Here is an 8,563-nt window from a genome sequence, read left to right as displayed (position 1 = left end):
TACGCTAAAGGAGAGAAGGGTTAGGAAAATGTAAGCAAGAAACTTTTACCATAAAAGTAAAATACATTACTAAGTGAAAGAAACCAGTCTGAAAAGGCTTACATACTGCATGATTCCAACTATACGATATTCTGGAAAGCACAAAACTACGGACACAGTAAAAGGATCAGTGGTTGCTGGAGGTGGGGGAGGGATGAATAGGATGGGCACAGAGGATTTTTAGGGCAGTGGCACTACCCTGAAATGTTGGATACGTGTCATTATACATTTGTCCAAACCCATACAACACCAAGAGTGAACCATAATGTAAACTATGGACTTTGGGTGATGATGATGTGTCAGTGTAGGTTCATCAGTTACAGCAAACATAGCACTCTATGGGGCATGTTGATTATGCAGGAGGCTCTGCATGTGTCGGGGCAGGGGCTATATGAGAAATCTCTGCACCTTCCTCCCAAGTTTGCTGTGAACCCAAAACTGCTCTAAAAAATAAAATCTATTTTTTAAAAAAGTAAAGTGAGAAAGAGCGCTTTGATTTGAGGGCATATTATTTAGAACTCCGTTGAGTACAAGTACCAGAAGTTGCAAGCTTACTGAACCTCCGAAGAAGGTTATAGGTCATAGGTGTCTGATGAATCAGAAGACAGAGATTTTTGTTCTGGAAGATGGGAGGGTGCTGCAGTGGGCCTCAGAAAGGCCTGGAAGGCAGCAGGGAACACAGGCAGAGGCAGAACTGCCGTGGCCTGCCCCTCTCTATTCCAGCATCTCTTTATTCTCTCTCTCCCTCTCTCCTCCTCAGCCTTTTGTCCCCCCACATAGCTTGCCTCCTCAGGCCTATAGCATCCCACAGCCCCCCTACTTACACAGAATGGCTTTCTGGCTCTTCATAAACACTGTTTTCTTTTTCTCCATCCCAATCCTAAATTCCTGGGCAAGGGGACTCTTGGTGGCCCCGTACCTTGGGGCCAGTGTCTGCTCCCTGGGCCAGCAACTCTGGCCATGGGGCACGGGTGGGAGCATCTTACAAAGGAAGCTGTCTGGAGCCCATCCCTGCAAAATAGCGAATGGGTGTACCAGGAGCTGTGCAGGGCTGGTGACTTTTAGCTGGGCCCAGTTCTGTGACCTGTAACAGTCGTCCCCCAGAAGCAGGCTATCATGTTAGCTGCTGGCAGAAATCTGCCCCACTTTCTGTGCTTGGCGGCTGGTGCCTGCTTTCCCTTTTGATTTAAGGCCGGCTGGGCCTGCTTTCCCTTTTGATTTAAGGCCGGTGCAGGGGCTTGGATTTGGAGCGTGGCATTGGAGGAACTCTTTAACGCCAACTAGCCTTAATTCCTCCTTCTTATATAACTAAATGGCAACTGAGAGGATATTTGGATTCCGCTTGCTTTTTTTTTTTTCGTTGCAGTAGTTTAGTTATTAATTAGTGTGCAAAAAAAAAAATGAAAAGGAAGTAATAAAATATCCTTGTTTATGTTCTAGTCCGCGGGTCTGTGTGCTCATTAGTTTGCAGCCTGGCGTGGGGATCGGGAACGCTGGGCCCCCGGGGAGTGGGCCGGACCGAGGGTGTCAGCGTCTTCCGTTGCGGAGGCATGGGCCAATGCAATTCGTTCCTCTTCCTCCCTCCCTCTCTCCCCCACCCCTCCCCCTCCCCTTCCTCCCTCCCCCCACCTTCCTCCCTCCCTTCCCCCTCACCACCTTCCTCCCTTCCCCTCCACCCTCCCTCGCCCCCCTCCCCCCGCGGGATCTGGGCGTCCTTGCAAGGAAAGGGCTTCCTGAGAGGGTGGCTTCGAGGCCAGAGAACTCGCAGTCATTCTTTAAGGAAGGGGGGACGGGATCAACAAGGCAGTTGAAACCCGGTTCTAGGCGGCCTCCGGTGGTGCCCCCCGCGGGGCCCAAGCCGCCCCACCTCCCCGACTGCCCGGAGCCCCGCTGCGGACTGTGCTGGCTGCCGCCACCCGGCCTTCCGTGCTGCACCCCTTCACCTCGGGGTGGATCGGAGCCGGGGGATGCGGGGGCTCCCGGAGAGTGTGACTCAGAGGGGCAGAGGTCCCCCAATCCGCGAAGCCTGCGAGCCCCAGGGCGACCCTTAGCCCCAGGGCAGCGCGCTTGTCCCCTTGCAAGGAGGGACTGCGGGGGTGGGGGGGGCCCGATTGGTGAAAGGGGCTTCTGGCCCCTCCCTGGAGGACTTGGAGGGTTGTAATTCAGGCTGGCACGCCTTTTCCAGCCCCTCTCAGCTCCATCCCCCCCCCTCCATCCACCCCCTCACCCCGAGCCGGAGCCCCAGCCGTCGGGCAGGTCCGGCGGGCTGTCCTGAGCAGTCTTGACCTGATGCGGCAGGTAGGAGGGCAGGAGGGCTGAGCACTTCTTATCGCCCCCTCCCACCCGGGGCTGGGGGGCTGGGGGGCTGGGGGCTCCTGCCCCGCTGGAGCCAGGCCGGCTGGGGGCGCCAGCTGCCTTGGGAGCCGGTTTTTGAAGGTGGGGTCAGGCCGGGCTCTTAGTCCTTGTTCACCTCATGACACACCCAGAAATTTTATATAATATCTCTAAGACATTCAGGGGAGAACTGGAGAGTATTTGGAGAGTCAAAATGTGGCCTGCTGGAAAAAAAAAAAAAAAGCATTTCATTCTGTGTATTATGTAATCATGTAAAAAAATTAAGTGTGTTGAATATCAAGTATGTATATACATTCTTCTAATGAAATCTTTCCAACCCACCCTTTTATTTTTTACTTTTACTATGGAAAGTTTCAAACATATACAAAAATAGATGAGTAGATAATCCCCAGCTTCAATAATTATCAAGGTAGGGCCAATTTTGTTTCCTCTCTACACCCACCCACTTCCCCCTCCTATTATATCTTTTCAATTTTTAATGATAAGTTGAGCTTGCGTTTTAATTAGCCTTTGCTGTGTAACAAGCCACCCTAAGGAATAGTGGCTGAAAAACAACAATATTTTGATTTGTCATGATTTGGTTGGCTGGGTACTTACTCTTGCCAGTTTTTTTTCTTTTCAAGTTTTTAATCTTTTATTTGTTTATTTATTTATTTATGGCTGTGTTGGGTCTTCGTTTCTGCGCGAGGGCTTTCTCTAGTTGCGGCAAGCGGGGGCCACTCCTCATCGCGGTGCGCGGGCTTCTCACTATCGCGGCCTCTCTTGTTGCGGAGCACAGGCTCCAGACGCGCAGGCTCAGTAGTTGTGGCTCACGGGCCTAGTTGCTCCGTGGCATGTGGGATCCTCCCAGACCAGGGCTCGAACCCGTGTCCCCTGCATTTGGCAGGCAGATTCTCAACCACTGTGCCACCAGGGAAGCCCCTCTTGCCAGTTTTAACTGGACTCACTCAAGAGGAAGGATCAGCTGGGCTGGAAGGTTCCAGATGGCCTGACTCACATGTCTAGCTGTGGACTAGGACTCCTCAGGTCTCCTCTCCTCCATGGCTTCTCGTGTCCTAGTAGGCTAAGTGGACTTCTTTATATGGCAACCAGAACCTTCTGGGAGAATCAAGGCAGAAGCCTCAAGCTTCCTGAGCTAACTGTGGGAGTCTCAAGTCACTTCCACCCACTTCTGTTGGCCAAAGCAGGTCACAAGGCCAGTCCAGACTCTGGGATAGGAGGGTAGAGAAATAGACCCATCCTTGGATGGGAGGAACAAAGTGCAGTGACACATTGCAAAGTGAATACTAGCATGTGAGGGATTGGTGGTCTTTAACCAATCTAGTACGCAGTTAGCTTTTATCAACATAACTTTTTACATGAGGTTTTATGCTTGCAATGGCCACACACAATTCCTGATCTAGACTTTTTAATGATAAACAAAATGCTTGATAGCTACCATCAAGGAGAAACTTTGTTAGTACAGGTAAGCGATTGACATTTTTTATCATCCATTTAAAATTGTACAACAATTGAAATTATATTTAAAGAATCTGGCAGCTCTTCCTTTAGTGGGCAGAGGAAAAGTTGATATTTCTCATGGTAATGCAAATGAATGTTTGACTCCAAACATCTCTCCCTATAGACACTTGAAAATGAAGATGAAGGTCTTATTTGAAGGAGGCATGTGCATTATGAGAGCAGTAGACCTGCAGTTGGCGTGGACACCATAAAATTACACATCAGCCACAAAAGGATAAAGGTGTCTGATACATGTGGAGATGGGGTTTCAGGGCACGCTGCGGGGACCCTGCTCTGCCAGCCTCATATTACACTGCCAAGGCTCGGTCCATGACAACCTCTGGTGGGGCAAGAACAGGCATGGCAATGAACTCCAAGTTAGGGGCTCTAATTAGTTGTTGTTGTTGTTTTTTTAATTGAGGTATGGTTGATTTACAATGTTGTGTTAGTTTCTGCTGTACAGTAAAGTAATTCAGTTCTTTTCCATTATGGTTTATTACAGGATATTGAATATAGTTCCCTGTGATCCAATTAGTTTTTGAACAAGCCAAAGGAAAGGCTCTTCAGAGTTGTAGTTACTCTTAGCAGAACTGTCATAGTACTGAAGATTCTTCTTTTATGGAAGATGATGGATTTTGCCTTAACTTTCTTGTCCTTAATATCCACCTTGTTGCCACACAACATAGTGAGGTTGTTTTCACATACTTGTACCAGATCTCTATGCCAGTTAGGCACATTCCTGTAAGCTCTCGATGTTACATCAAACATTAAAATTCTACATTGGGTTTGGATATAATAGCCATCTCTCCATCCACCAAATTTCTCCTGACCAGCTCAATATATCCCATACATTGACCTTAATAGGTCCTTTGCTGGTGTGGAACACAAGGGAATGGACCTCAACCTCGAACGTGGCTACGTTCTTCTCCAGTCACCAGTCAGTGACGTTTCATGAATGTAGTTTTTCCATCACCAACCAATACAAGTTTGAACGGAGCTTGTGATTCTCCTTGGGCAGCCATCATGATGTTTCTTCCAGAAGCATCTCCATGCTGAGGGTGCTATGACCATTATTCTTGCATTTACTATTAACATGTTAGCATGCCCCATCTGTGTACCCCCTTTGTAGAATTAGGCAACAGTCTTCAAGACTACTCTCACTTCTGACACCAACTGCAGGGTTCAGGGGTCCCCAAGACCACCCTCAGGTCTGATTATTTGCTAGAAAGACTCACAGAACTCACTGAATGCTTTTTTTTTTTTTTTTAATTTTTATTTATTTATTTTTGGCTGTGTTGGGTCTTCATTTCTGTGCGAGGGCTTTCTCTAGTTGTGGTGAGCGGGGGCCACTCTTCATCGCGGTGCGCGGGCCTCTCACTGTCACGGCCTCTCCCATTGCGGAGCACAGGCTCCAGACGCACAGGCTCAGTAGGTGTGGCTCACGGGTCCAGTTGATCCGCGGCATGTGGGATCTTCCCGGTCCAGGGCTCGAACCCGTGTCCCCTGCATTGGCAGGCAGATTCTCAACCACTGCGCCACCAGGGAAGCCCACTGAATGCTTTTATACTCATGGTTACAGTTTATCACTGTGAAAGGATACGGATTGAAATCAGTTAAGGGAAGAGACGCAGGGGGGCAGGGTCCAGAGAGGTCCAAACACAGAGCTTCCATTTGCCCTCTCCCAGTGGCGTCATGCATAGTGCTAACTCCTCCTAGCAACTATGTTGTGACAATATGCGTGGAGTATTGAGCTGATACCATGTGACCCAAAGCCCCTACTGTAAATCAAGTTGTTCTCCTATCTGGCGTGGCCTAAGGCCCCTGGGTAAACAAAGATACTCTTATCAGGCAAGACATTCTAAGGGTTTAGAGATCACCTTCCAGGAACCAAGGCAAAGGCCAGGCCTTTCTTTGGGCAAGGTTCATTCTTCACTGCACACCCTCATTCTGCTTTTTCTCTCTCTTCCTTTCTCCACATCTTTTCCCTTCCACCTCTCCTCTGTCCTAGGCTGGGCGGTCACGCTGTTATCATAGGGAGTTTGAAGGTCAATGAAAGGGATGGGACACCTCAGTAGTTCCCTCCCCAGGTCTCCACAGCTTCGTGTCCAGGGCGCTGTGTGGCAGAGGCCAGCCATGTTGCTGTCTGCCAGGAGAGCCCTGGGAGATGGCAGGTGAGTGTGGAGAGGGCAATGGGTCTGGGCAGCTAGTTGAGCTCCTGATCCCCCACGACCTGGTCACCTGGGGTATGTTCAAGGCGTCATGTCTACTCCCTGGAGTGTGAGGGAACTGACACCAAAGGGACAGAGAGAGGCGCCTGGGCAGGTCTGTGCTAAGTTGCCTGTGGCACTGATCACCACTCCCAAGTTCAAGTTGAACCCTGAACTTCAGGTAGAGGAAGATCTTCCACCACCACACCCTAGGAGACCAGGCGTCTTGGAGATTACATGTGATTCTGGGAAGGATGGCTATGCCCAGAATGTGGGACAGAAGTGGATGATGAAGACTTTGGAGTCCCAGAAACCTACCTGTTCCTAAGAGTAGGCAGTGACAGATTGTTTGCAAAAATGGCCACAATTCCACTTACGTGAGATATCGAGAATAGTCAAATTCATAGAGACAGAAAGGAGAATAGAGGCTACCAGGGGCTGGGGAAGGGGGAAAAGGGCAGTTATTGTTCAATGGGTCCAGAGTTTCAGTTTGGGATGATGAAAATGTTCTGGGGTTGACAACACCTCATGCTGGCAAGGATGCGGCACAACAGGAACGCTCATTCATCGCCTGTGGGAATGCAAAATGGTTCAGCCACTTTGGAAAATCATTTGGCGGTTTCTTAGAAAACTAAACATACACTTACCATACGATCCACTACTTGTGCTTCTTGGTATTCACCCAAAGGAGTTGAAAACTTATGTCCACACAAAAACATGCATATAGATGTTTATAGCCACTTTATTCATAACTGCCAAAGCTTGGAAGCAACGAAGATGTCCTTCAGTAGGTGAGTGGATAAACTGTGGTCCATCCAGACAATGGAATATGATTCAGTGCTAAAAAGAAGTGAGCTATCCAGCCATGGTGGAACCTTAAATGCATATTACTAAGTGACAGAAGCCCATCAGAAAAGGCTGCAAACTGTATGATTCCAACTATATGACATCTGGAAAAGGCAAAACTATGGAGACAGATCAGTGGTTGCCAGGGGCTGGGGAGAGGGAGGCAGGAAAAGGAGGAGCACAGAGGATTTTTGAGGCACTGAAAAGAAATGGTCTTGTACTAACTGTAAAAATACTAAATGAATGAAAGGTAGGATTTTTGAAAAAGTCTATTAAAATACAGTGCTGGAAATGGATGGTGGTGATGGTTGTACAACAATGTGAATGTATTCTTTTTTTCTTGGCTGCGCCGAGCGGCATGTGAGGTCTTAGTTCCCTGACCAGGGATCAAACCCACGCCCCCTGCAGTGGAAGCGCCGAGTCTTAACCACTAGACCCCCAGGGAAGTCCAACAATGTGAATGTATTTAATGCCACTGAACTGTACACCTGGTTAAAATGGTCAATTTTATGCATGGATAAAGTCTCTTTCTAGACTTTCTCTGATCTATTCCACTGGTTTCTCTCTATTCACGTACCAGTACTACACTGTTTTCATTCTAGAGGCTTTACAGTATTTTTAATATCTGTTGGAAAAAATTATGAAATTTATGCCAACAAATTTGACAACTTAGGTGAAATGGAAAAAGTCCTTGAAAGACATAAACTATCAAAGCTCAATTAAGAAGAAAGAGATAACCTGTTTAGCCTTATATCTATTAAAGAAATTGAATTTGTTGAAAACATTTCTACACAGAAAACTCCAGGCCCAGCTGGCTTCATGGGAGTATTCCAATAAATATTTAAGGACAAAATGAGTCAATTCTCCATAAACTCTTCTAGGAAATTCAAGAGGAGAGACTATTTTCCAAATCATTCATGAGGTGGTCGGCATTACCCTATACCAAAATCAAAGAAAAATATTATAAGAAAAGAAAACTATATACCAATGTACTTCAGGAACATTAATGCAAAAGTTCTTAACAAAATTTGAGCAAATCAAATCCAATAATACATAATAAGAAAAATACATCATATCTGAATGGGTTTTATCCTAAGAATGTGAGGCTGGTTCAATATTCAAAAACTGATCGGTGCAATTCACTATATCAATGACAAGAGAAGCCATATGATCATGAATGGATAAAGAAAATGTGATATATATATATATCACATCCATGTGACAACATGGATGGACCTTGAGGGTATTATGCTAAGTGAAATAAGTCAGACGAAGAAAGACAAATACTGTGTGATTTCACTCATATGTGGAATATAAAAAACAAAACAAAAACAAATGAACAAACCAAAGGAAACAAAAACAAACATGTAGATACAGAGGACAGAGTAGTGGCTACCTGTATGGCTGGTAGCATAACTGATGCCATCTTAGGCCCTTACAGTTCTTCCATCCTTTCACTGACCCTACCCAGGACTGTACTATGCAGTGAAGCACTTCTCTGTCATCAAGGGTTTTGTAGTTAATAGATATTGTTTAATAATCATTAGGACCTGGTAGGCTCTATGCTCCATTAGGCCCCAAACAGTGGTGAAAACCTTTTGTGACGTATTCCCAGC

At 46.9% G+C, this 8,563-nt stretch overlaps 1 pseudogene; it reads right to left on the bottom strand.

The window, feature by feature from the left end:
- Nucleotides 1-1,859: 1,859 nt before the first annotated feature.
- LOC132357053 (GTP-binding nuclear protein Ran-like) lies at nucleotides 1,860-4,916 on the bottom strand (annotated as a pseudogene).
- Nucleotides 4,917-8,563: the final 3,647 nt, after the last annotated feature.

Source organism: Balaenoptera ricei, chromosome X (assembly GCF_028023285.1).
Source record: "Balaenoptera ricei isolate mBalRic1 chromosome X, mBalRic1.hap2, whole genome shotgun sequence".
Lineage (NCBI taxonomy): Eukaryota > Metazoa > Chordata > Mammalia > Artiodactyla > Balaenopteridae > Balaenoptera > Balaenoptera ricei.
The sequence above is the reverse complement of the archived record's forward strand: the minus strand, read 5'-3'. Positions and strand labels throughout refer to the sequence as shown.